This window comes from Chinchilla lanigera, unplaced genomic scaffold (genome assembly GCF_000276665.1).
Source record: "Chinchilla lanigera isolate Chin_1 unplaced genomic scaffold, ChiLan1.0 scaffold00069, whole genome shotgun sequence".
NCBI classification, from domain to species: Eukaryota; Metazoa; Chordata; class Mammalia; order Rodentia; family Chinchillidae; genus Chinchilla; species Chinchilla lanigera.
In genome coordinates this window covers 4,910,423-4,922,521 of record NW_004955470.1, presented here as the reverse complement: position 1 = coordinate 4,922,521, position 12,099 = coordinate 4,910,423, and the positions used below count along the sequence as shown (strand labels likewise).

General features: G+C 42.7%; 1 long non-coding RNA gene across 1 annotated transcript; it reads right to left on the bottom strand.

The window, feature by feature from the left end:
* Positions 1-472: 472 nt before the first annotated feature.
* On the bottom strand, positions 473-2,931 carry LOC102030517. Its single transcript, XR_263471.2, has 2 exons — positions 2,847-2,931; positions 473-781 (listed from the first exon to the last, which is right to left on the bottom strand). It is a non-coding gene; the product is annotated as an uncharacterized LOC102030517 (long non-coding RNA).
* Between the last annotated feature and the right edge of the window lie 9,168 nt (positions 2,932-12,099).

Genomic DNA, 12,099 nt, shown 5'->3' with positions numbered 1-12,099 from the left:
GGAGGTTCTGGGGGGAGACACCTGTATAGCTCAGCTCAACCCTTATCCCAGAAAACCATCCCCACCCCTGGCAGAAGTACCCACCCCTTGGTGATTAGCCTGATTTTGTGTACTACAATCACATCCCACACACAAGATTTCTCTTCTCACCAGCAGTTAGTAAAGACGAGGGCCAGGTTTAAACTTCAAAAGCATCAGGATTGCCACCAAATCTGTGAATACCAATTTCTGTTAATAGTTTAGGTTTTGCATAACCACCGGAAATAGATGGAAGAATTGAATCACTCTGCTAAAGCAGAACCAGTCATGTGGGCCTAGGGTTTTTCACCGCTGCCTCCGCCATGGAGAGCTGGTGAGGAGCATCCACTCGCTTCAATGACCACACCAGAAACCCTGGGAGACCATCACCCGAACGACTACCATGTGTCATTTGTAAGTGCCTGATCAGATTCCACTGGGAATAGGAGATTTCTATGAACATATAAATCAAAATTTAATTGTAATAGTTGAAAGTATATATGCAGTTTCAAAGGATTTCCAAAGACCATTCTGGGATTCTCATCTCACAATCGTTGTCTCACTGAAATAGAACTTGGATTATTCCAAAGAAACTGTCAGAAAGAGCTTTGCTGTTTCTCTATCCTGCTCTTCTGAGATAGACTCTTTGTTAAAAAGAAAAGCTTAGCTTCAGTATCTAAAGCCATCACAGCCCAGCTTAGGGAGCCCACAGTCTTCGAGGTCGCTGCGCATTTGAAGGTGATGAATCAGGTTCATCCAGCTTCTAGAACCAGGAGAAATATATTTCTGTTAACAAACCACACCACCGATGGCATTTTGTTATAGCTTTTCCAAAGAACTAAAGCATTGTGTGTAGCACAGTCACACTGCCTCTTGATAGTCCACTATTTTATTATTTTATTTTTATTTTAAAAAGAATAAAAAAACAATAAAAACATACACAATTTCAAAACAAGATGATAGGAAATTAACAATAGTTATTATATTGCCTAGTGTTATATTCAAAGTAGTTGTTTAGATTACCAGACATAGGCATGAAAAATTGATCAAACAATTAGACATTAACTGTTCTTTTCAATAAACCAATAGAAATTGGTAGTACAATTATCTTAGCTCATGTGTGTGTGTGTGTGTGTGTGTGTGTGTGAGTGTGTGTGTATACACATTGTTTTGTCCCTTCCTTCTTTTCTCCTTTTCCCCATCCCAATTGTTCTTTCCTTTCGAGCAGTTTCTTTCCCTGTCATAATATCTATTGTACTTTTTGGATTTTATTTACTCTTTCAGTTTCTTACACTAGGGAGACAATTCAATGTTTACACATGTGGTTATGATTTATTTCACTTAAGAGTATGGTCTCCAGTTGCATCCATTTACCTATAAAAGCCTCGAGTTTATCTTTCTTTATAGCTGAGTAATACTCCATTGTATAAAAATACTACCTCTTTTTTTATCCATTCTTCAGTTGATGGGCATTTGGGTTATTTCCAAGATTTAGCTATGACAAATTGTGCTGCTGTAAACTTAGGTGCACATATATTGCTGTGGTATGTTGTTTTCAATTCTTCTGGAAAAATATCCAGAAGGGGAATAGGTAGGTTGAGTGAATCCTAGTTTTTTGAGGGATCTCCACACTGATTTCTACAGTGGTTGTACCAGCTTACAGTCCCACCAACAGTGGAGAAGAGTTCCTTTTTCCCCACAGCCTCTCCAGCATTTGTTATTGGTTCATTTCTTAATGGCCATTCTTTCTGGGGTGAGATGGAATCTTGATATTGTTTTAATTTGCATTTCTTGAATGACCAATGATGTTGAACACTTTTTCATATACTTATTTGCCACTTGTATTTCATTTTAATGTTTTGCTACATATTTACTCCTTTCTTTTCATGGTGAAATTTAGCAAATGCAGTCTGAAACAAAGCAGTAAAACAGAGAACCGGGAGAATGAAGGATAACAAACACTGGGACTCTGACTAGGACAGATGGAAGAACTAGACCTATTCACTAAAGGTTCTAAGGGCCTAGTCCAGCATTCTTTCTCATATTTCTTGTATATTTTTTCATAAATAATTTAATGACAAAAGTAATGCATGCGTTTTTCTTTGAAATCCTGGAAGTTATAGATAAGCCAAAAAGGAGCAAAATAAGGACCATTCATAGATTTACCCCAAGATAATGGCATTAAGGATTTAATGTGTGTCTATCTTTCCACATTTTGCCTATCATACCTACATCTTTTAGAATGAAAGACAAGTAGAATGACATTGAGCACAAAAGAACTTTTCAAGATCATTGACTCAGTATGTTTTGTGGTACTGTAACAGAATACCTGAGACTGGATAATTTATAAAGAACAGAGTTTTTCCTGGGCATTGTGGTACATGACTGTAGTCCCAGCTACTTGGGAGGCTAAGGTAGGAGGGATGCTTGAGACCAGGAATTTAAGACTAGCCTGGCAACCTAGTGAGACTCCCTTCAAAAAAGCAAACAAAGCTGGGTGTGGTACCCCAGCCTCTTCAAAGCTGAGGCAGGAGGATCACAAGTTTAAATCTATCCTCGGCAACTTAGTGACTTAGTAAGAGGCTGTCTCAAAGAAAAAATGAAAAGGTTTGGAGATGTAGCTCAGTGCAGAGGTCCTAGTTTATTTCTTATAGTTCTGGAGTAGAGGCTAGAAGCCCAAGGGGCCCACATCTGGTCACCTGGTGAGGGCTTTCTTGCTACAGTGGGGTAGCAAGAGATGTGGGCTCCATCTGCAGCTCCTCCTTCGTTCCTTTCACCTGCCCCCAAGCCTGCGGACTTGCCTTTCATTCAAAATAAGCAAGGCTTACCTTATCTGCATATTTCCTAAACAGCGAGATTTTCAGTTGAAAATGATGTTAACCTTATCAACATTTGATGTAAGTTCTGAGTTCTGAGTTCTGATCTAAGTGACAAGGATGGAACTCTATTACTGCACAGTAGGAGTCTAACTTGAAATAGAGAGGTGAATGGACTCCTCCTCCCAAAAGAATATTTTATTTTTATTTTTTATTTTTTTTATTTTAGAAATAAAAGGAGGAAAATACTAACAGACCGACAACATTTTACAAAATAGCATAGGATCAGTACAGACATTACAGAGTTACAAACAGAGTGGTAGGGAATTAACAATGCTTATTGTATTACATATTGATATCTTCAATGTAGTTTCTCATGAAAACACATATAGACATACAAAGCTAATCAACCAATGCCTCACTGACAGTTTCTTTCAGCAAGGAAATACAGGACAGTAGAACACCCGTGTTAACTATCCTGCATATACATATATACAAACTTTCTCCTTCTTTCCCTTCTCTTTTCCCATATCCCAGTTATCCTTTACCTATGAGTGCTTTCCTATCAATTCTCAATGTCTATCATATCTCCTAGATTAAATTAACTCTTTCAGGCTTTACAGTAGAGAAACAATGCGGTGCTTGCACATGTATGTTTGATTTATTTCGCTTATGAGTATGGTCTCTAGTTGTGACCATTTGCCTATAAAAGCCTCGAGTTTATCTTTCTTTACAGCTGAGTAATATTCCATTATATAAAAGTACCACAATTTTCTTATCCAATCCTCAGTGGATGGACATTTGGTTGTTTCCAGGATTTAGCTATTACAAATTGTGCTGCTATGAACATGGGTGCACATACATCACTGTGATATGATGTTTTTAGATCTTCTGGGAAAATACCAAGCAGGGGGATAGCTGGGTTGAATGGGACCTCTAGACCTAGTTTTCTGAGGAATCTCCAAACTGATTTCCACAGTGGTTTCACCAGTCTGCATTCCTACCAGCAGTGGAGAAAGGTTCCTATTTCTCTACAACCTCACCAGCATTTGTTATTGGTTGATTTCTTAATGCTAGCCATTCTTACTGGGGTAAGGTGGAATCTTAGTGTTGTTTTAATTTGCATTTCTCGAATGACTAATGATGTTGAACATTTTCTCATATATTTATTTGCCATTTGTATCTCCTTGTCTGAGAAGTGTGTATTCATCTCCGCTGCCCATTTTTGGATTGGGTCTTTGAATTTGGAGGGGCTGAAATTTTTTAATTCTCCAAAAGAATATTTTGAAAAGCCAAGTAAATTTCCGAAATTGGAATAAGTACATCTCTCTGCGCATCTCACCCAGCTGCCAGGAGGTTCTGGAGGTGGCTGGAGAGGGTACTGTGCTGTGAAGGTGACCCCAGCCACTAACGGCATTTAGTGTGAGGAGGTCAGACACTCAGTGTCCTTGGCCCAGCAACAGCTGCAAAACTTGTGGCAGTGAACACTCAGAAGAGGCCACTTACAGGTTCTATTTTTTTGCATCACAAGTGTGCTTTTCATGTTCCTGGGAAAAACTGGGTCCATTTTAGTGTCAGAGCGACATTAGTCATAGGACCAATGGCCGCCTACAAACACTTGAGCCACAGTCCTTTTCTCTCTTGGCAGGACAGGCGGATTAGAGGAATCCTGGGACCTGGAGGCCCCAACACCTCTGGCTCTGTGACAGGAACAGAGGTACAATAGCATCTATGATAGGGTAACAGTGAGGTCACCCTAACCTCATTGACCCCAGAGCCCTGAACACAGTGGCCCTTGGTCAACAAAGCATAGAAAACATGAAACATGTAACCATTTGTTAATTTAACTTCTGCAAGTCCAACTGTCTGAGTCTGGGCATGAGTAGGAGAGGTGGAAGGGAAATAGAGACGTGCTTCCTTCCCCTCTTGGAAACCAACATTTGGAGATGCTTACATCCATTGTATAAAATGGCATCGTATTGGCACACCCTCCCCGACTTGAAATCATCCCTTAATTATTTATAATAACTAAAGCATTGTAAAGTGCTATGTAAATAATTGTTATTGGGAATAATGACAAGAAAAAATAGTTCAGTGCACATGCATTTCTTCCCTGAATACATCCTCTGTGAGACTGCCTGAAGCCCCAGAGGCAGAACTGAGGAACGCAGAGTCCACTGTGATCGGAAGAATGTAGCGACTCTGCCCACATTTCCAGCACCGCAGTGAGGGGTTAGCAGCTCACCAGGCTGACAGCAAGCGCCTCTACTCCAGCGCAAACGTTATTTTCTAGGTTGATATAGTGTATTGGTTAGGGTTCTCTAGAGGATCAGAATCAGTAGGAAATGCACATGTGTACTTATGCAAAGGAATTTATTAGGCTAAAGGATCAGCTGCAGGAGTGTCTACAACAGCCACCTGCACCCTGGACAGCCAGAAGACCCAGCTGCTGCTCAGTCCAAGAAGCTGGAAGACACACACCAAGAGGGACCAAGATGCAACATCAGCCCAAGACTGGAGACTTGGAATCTCCTGGAGGGCCGCTGGTGTGCGCTGGTGTGTGCTGGTGTTGAGATGCTGAAGAATCTGGAGTCTGATGTCCATACGCAGTGGCAATAGTGAAAGAGGCTCGTGCTCCCGCAGAATGCAGCTTTTCAAGTGCAGGCTGACTTCCTCCTGCTTCCCTTCATTCCGTCCAGGTGGCAGCAGCAATAGGATTGCACTGCCCACACTTGCGGTGGGGCTTGCCCCCTCGGTGCATGGCCTACGTGCCAGGCATCCCTAGAACCACCCCACAGACACACCTCTTAATCCAGTCAAACTGAGATTCTCCTATGAACAATGATGCTACATGTCAAGCCCTTCTTTAAAATGATGCAGTGTAAATTACTCCATATAAAATAGAAATTTTGAATTTTTAGTCACAGTCAGGAGCTTGAAATCATTAAGATGCATAAGTCTGACACAAAATAGATGCACACTTTGCTCTTATGAAAACAAAATTCTTTGGCAGTCTGTTTTTTTGTTTTTTTTTTTTTTTTTGGTACCGGGAATTGATCCTTGGCAGTTTTAATGCTGATATGTCCCACTGTCTCCATCTCTTTTTCTGTAGACGTGATCACACGTTTGCCAGTCCTTGTCATAACATTTTAAACCTTGCGGGATTTGTCTGAATTTTGAGACTAGATTCTCCACTGGCAACACAAGCTCAGCGAGGGCTCCAGTAAATTACTGCCCCGCAGGTACTGCAACAGTCCAGTGGGGGTCTAACAGTGACTTCTGATTATGGACCTTTGTCCCCGTTGTCATGGGAAAGGGAATCATCCTCAGCAGCACTTATACAGATGAGATTTTGTGCCTCTCTTGCAAATTGGCAGTATAGAGACCCTGTTCGACCAAGACCCTCTACTGCCATCTGCTGGAAGACTATCACAATAAATACCCCAAACAAAACAGGCTACAGGGAGAATAATGCCCAGGACACTGCTTCAGAAGAGCCCCATAGGGCAACGCATAGCAGAAGCAAGCATGTGTGTTCTACCCCTGAAAATGGCCACTAAAAGCACTAAAGCCAACTCCCCCGCACCTGGTTTCCAGCTAAGAAGTAAAGAGTCTGCTCCGCTGAAGGGAATATTGGCTATGCGGGACCCAATAGAGTTGGAGATTACATGCAGAGGATAACACAGTGGATTTCCTGGGGTGATTTTAACGGTCTTCCCCCTACCCAGCACTTGCACGTGGTATGATTTTGTTCCCTCATAGGTTTTGTCAGCAGAAAATCTGACTCATATGAAATAGTATCAAATCTGAGCACAAGGGTGAAGGAAGCAGCAGGGTATGGATTCTGCCTTTTTTTTTTTGGTACTGGGAATCTAACTCAGGACTTCGCGCTTGCCAGGCAGGTGCTTATCCCTGGCCCTGGGTATGGATTCTGAGGGGTTTTTTTCCAGTTCATTTTGGTTGGCATGGACAACTAGATGTCTATTCAGAGATTGGGTTTGTTTTCCAGAGTGTATAGCAGTTGTCCTGGGAAGCAACTGCTTAATCAAAGGTCATAATTCCCATGAATCCAGATGTGACAAGTTTTCACGCACAGAAGGATATATGGTGTACATCTCTTCTCAGCTGTGACTGGCACCGCAGTGCCTTCTCCATCTCCCCAGCTGGTCGGCAGTCTGCCTGCCGAGCTGAGGTAGATGCCAGGGTGGGGACCATGCCAGAGGTGGCCCCTGCCAGCCAGGAGCCACTGCACTGCACTGTGACAGAGTCAGAAATGTCTTGCATGAAGCCACCCACGCTGGGAGCTCATTCATTACAGCGGCTGCCATTACCTCCATGAATATGATTTGCTGTTCACATTTCATCTGCCAATGCATCATACCAAGGAGCAGAATTCACAATGACTGGTACGGGGAAAGTGAAAAAATTTGAAACTGTTAACTGTTTTCCTGCAAACAGGTAAAAGTTTGCTTTTCCCAAATTTTAGGGCAGATTAGTGTAGTTCACACAGATATCACATGAGAGGATGGTTTGGATAATTATGGGAATTTTTTTTTTTTTAAGACAGGGTCTCCCTATACAGTCCAGGCTGGCCTTGAGCTCACTATGTAGCCCATACTGGCCTCAACTCATGATCATCCTCCTGCCTCAGCCTCCCCAGGGCTGGGATTGCAGGTGTGTGCCACCATGCTGGGCTCGTTTGGATAGTTTTTGGAAGGCTACTTTCTGCTTTCTCTTTCAGGAGAACTGAACCTGTGGTGGTGAGTACGGGTAATGGCAGAAAACCTGCCTTGGCCATGTCTCTCTCTGACCATTCTTATTGCAGGTGTTCACCAGTTCACCTGATCCAGATGTAGCGTGTGAGGGCCTATAAATTCTCCAGAGCCCTCTTTGGTATAAAGATCATCATAGTGCAGGGATGAGGCAATGGGGAAGAAGAGCTGTGCACACTGGAATCTCTGGGAATTTCAAGATCATCCCAACTCAAGGTCACCATATTTAGGGGCCCAAGTGTTTACAATCTACCCTGGCTGCTTACTGCTCAGAACTGGCTTCTCCGTGTCTGTTGCTGATCCAGGACATTCTCCGGCTTACCTGTTCAGTTTAGCATATTGCTGGTGCACTAGTGCAGGGTTTCACTCTTTGTTAATTTATGAAACCTCAAGCCATTAGATTTGAGATCAGTAGACATGGTGGTGGTCATATTCAGATCATCTTATACTCTACAGTGTGACTTCCCTCTCACAGAGGTTGGACACCACCACAGCAAAGCAACAACCTTAGTATGGATGTCTACTTACCACTGTCATTTCTAGACACCTAGCCTAAGTGTTCAAATGCACCAAGGGAAACTTGATTTCTAATTTTATTATAACAAACTCTGTTGGAAACCACTGAAAATCACATTCCGAATTAAAGAAGGCTCGAGGATTTGGGACCCTGAATTTTATGCACTTAAGGGAGAGTTATTTATTTATTTACTGTCTTTTTGAGACAGGGTCTCGCTATGCAGTTCAGGCTGGCCTTGAGCTCACTTTGTAGCCCAGGCTGGTCTTGAACTTGCAACCATCCTCCTGCCTCAGCCTCCCAAGTGCTGGGATTACAGGTGCTCACCACTGTACCTGGCATGGGAGAGTTTTTTTTTTTTTTTAATTAAAAATTTAAAACCATGAACTAAAGTATATAGTAATTATTTAGAGTGAGCAAAATCACAACTTTGAAAAATCATAAATTGAAAATATTCACCATAAAAGTATAGAACAATATTTATTTGTACTTTAGGAGTCCGCTGGCTGATGCAACCGTGCTTTGGCTGTCTAGTCACTTCCGGATGTATGAAACCGATTTTGATATGAGCGTTGGTGGGGACAAACCATATCTGCACCACAGAAGGACCGATGACTGGTGCGTGGTCCTAGAGCACCTTGGGTGCTTCGCTTTCCATCTCCCTGGCTCTTCACAACCCCCAGTTGGCAGTATCTTCAGGCTCCTACTCGGGCCTGCAATTTATTTCTTTTTCTTTCTTTCTTTCTTTCTTTCTTTCTTTCTTTCTTTCTTTCTTTCCTTCTTTCTTTCTGAGACAATGAAATTTTTTTTTTTATTGTGAGACCAAAGCACTAGGAAAAATATATCACAGCCTTGACACAGCAAACAGGCAGCCTACATTATCATTTAAAGTAATGAATTGGGAAGAAGACAACACATCCTTTATTCAAAAGATAAGAAGCCATGCTAGGGTAAGCACACCGCAAGTTGCAAAGGCCCCAGGCAAAAATGGTGTTTGGTAAAGGAGTCACAGCCCGAGTTGCTTACTTTTTGACCCAGCTGCCAGGGATTATCTCAGTAAGGTGCTGTTAATTCGGGAGGTGAAGTAGATAATGCTGGGTTTGGGCTTTTATTCTGTTCTGTTCTGTAAAAACCACTTTCTCCAATTTAGCACTTCACAGCTCTGTTAACTAGCCACCAGTTCCTATTTCACTTTTTCGCCAGAGTCAGAACTCTTTACCCTTCAGGGGAAAAGTGTCACTGTAAGATTGTGGAGAGGCCTCAAAAGACTAGAATTAGAGGTCCCATTCCACCCAGCTATTCCCTTTCTGAGTATCTTCCCAGAAGAATTAAAAGCATCATACCACAGTGATATACATGCACCCATGTTTATAGCAGCACAATTTGTCAGAGCTAAATCTTGAAAACAACCCAAATACCTAACAATTGAGGAATGGATAAAAAAAAGATGTGGTATTTTCATATAATGGAGTACTACTCAGCCATAAAGAAAGATAAACTTGAGACTTTTCTAGGTAAATGGATGAAATTTGAGACTATACTCATAAGTGAAATAAATCAGACTCAATTGTGTAACACTGTATTGTCTCCCTGGTGTGTGAGTAACTGCAAGAGAAAATAAGGTCCAAAATGCACAATAGATATTGTGAAATGGGAAGAAATTGTTCAACAGGAAAAAGGAATTAAGATGAGTGAAGGAGGAAAGGACAGTAGGGAAAAGGGAAAAACACAAATCAGTTATATTATTAGCGTCTCTTAGTTCCTTAAAAACAAAGGTTTATGCTAATATTGATTGGAGAAATTTTTATGCCCATGTCTTATACCCTGAGCAACTACCTGAAGGATAACAAGTAATGTATTCGCTATTGTTCTTGTCCTATTATTTTGTTATGAAATTTTGTTTTACCTTTTTTCTATAAAAATGGGCAGAGGATTAAAAAAAAAGAGATTGTCCTATTAAGTGTTGCAAAAAGCCTGAGGGCCCATCAAACAGGGAAAGAAGCTCTGCTTCCCACGTAGTGTGTGACACTGACTGCCGGGGAGACATCTGCAGGTTGGAAGATGTAGTGTAAGAATTTCAAGAAATGCACATCCACATCCTGATGGCTAGAAAAGGGTACTCAGGGAGCCTTTCAGAGTTCCTATCTACTCTCCCTCTCAACTCCGCATCTTACATTCACTTCATGACCTTGCACATTAAAAAAAAAAAAAAGAAAAAAGAAAAATGAAGATATGGATCCCTCCCTTTTATTTTGAGACGGGCTCTTGGAATGTAATTTGTGCTGGCCTTGAGCTCACTGTAGCCTAGGCTGGCCTCGAACTCATGGTAATTCTCCTACCTCAGCTTTCCAAATACTGGGATTGTAGACACAGCTACACCACCAGGTCATAGGCAGCTTGAAGGAAACTGTCAACCTGCTGGTATCTGTATTAGGACCTTGGAGGGCTCTCAGTTGGTATGAGGGAGATCTCTACTGCCAGGATAAGGTCTTGCCACGTGAACTTTAGACTCTAACCCACTCTCTTGTGCTATCTTTTATAATTTTTTTTTTGGTACTAGGAATTGAACTCCCTACCTCACGCTTGCTAGGCAGGCAGGCGCTGTGCCACTGAGCTATATTCCTGCCCTTCCTCTGGCCCCGTGCTGTCTTTGACCCAAACTTGCTATTATCCTTAGCTTCTTCTTCATAGTTTTACTTAAAAGACTAAGACTCCCATTTTTCTTTTTAAATAGATTCCTGCCCTCAGTCCCAGTGGCCGCTGGCAAAGACTTTCATTTCCCAAGGGACAAGAGAGACTCCACCCTCTGTCATGGCTGGAATGAGGTTCACGCGGTCACCATACTGTTGATCACATAGCTCTCCAGGTGTCAGCCTGAAGCTCCTTATTCCCTGAATCCATCAGATCTTTGGCTTTATTGCTGGATTGCATCACGCACTGGGCCAGGCGTCCCTGGAACTTTTCCAGCTCATCGGTTACCAAGGCCCAGGCCTGGTGCGTGGCAGAGCTCAATGCACTGGCGCACCTGCTGCATGGATTTCTTCATGGCAGTCAGCATTGCACCGGAACACGAGACCTTGCATCTCCCAAGTGTTCTCTCTCTCCACACTGTTCACCATGGAGTCCGCCGCCTCTTGCACCTGGAGCTGCTCGGCTTCGCCGTAGTGACCCTGTGCTGCGCTATTGCTGGTGCCCCTGTCCCTAGCCCACAATTACCCAGAGTGTCTCCTGCGTTCAGTTCCCACTGCTGAGGGCCTTCCAATTTTTGTTTCAAATCCTTGAGGGCATGGATCTGATCGGTCCAGCTGGTCATTCTCACAGACGAAGGCTGCACGCAGGTCAGTGCCCTTGGGTGCAGTGTCCACCTGTGACTCAACCAGGCTGGTGAAGGGGCATCATGTTGGGGCAAGCATGGCCCCCAAAGCTGCCTCTGCATGGTGGAGAGGGAAGGGCAGTGTCCTCCAGAAGAGGCTGTTTATGTAAACAAACACAAGTTCCCCTGATTCCAGTCTAAGACCATACGGTTCATCCTGGTCCCATCCCCTCAGCTGGAACTTCTTTCTCTGATTGTCACAAACCTGGCTCCCACTGTACCCATCCATTCACAGTGTGTGTGTCATTTCAAACTTGACAGTTCATATTTCCAAGTAAAACACGTTTGCAGCTTGAGTACAGTGCTCTTTGGTAATTGCACATTTGCCTCCAACCTTGCTTTCCAAAGCACCATTTATAAAAGTCAGGCCATAATTTTACCCAGCATCCTCCAGTGAGGTGATATCAGTGATGGCAAACCTTCTAGAGCTTTCAGTGATAACAAATAGCTGGCTGCGGCACACGTGCCATAGGTTCGCCACCACTGGGTTATACTATTATTTGTAATTGTTAGATTCTTTCATCAAAATCGTCTTTCCATCCTGGGATTGTCCTACATCCTGGTTGGCATCTTTAAATTTGCCTTTACTAAAGTTTACTTTTTATG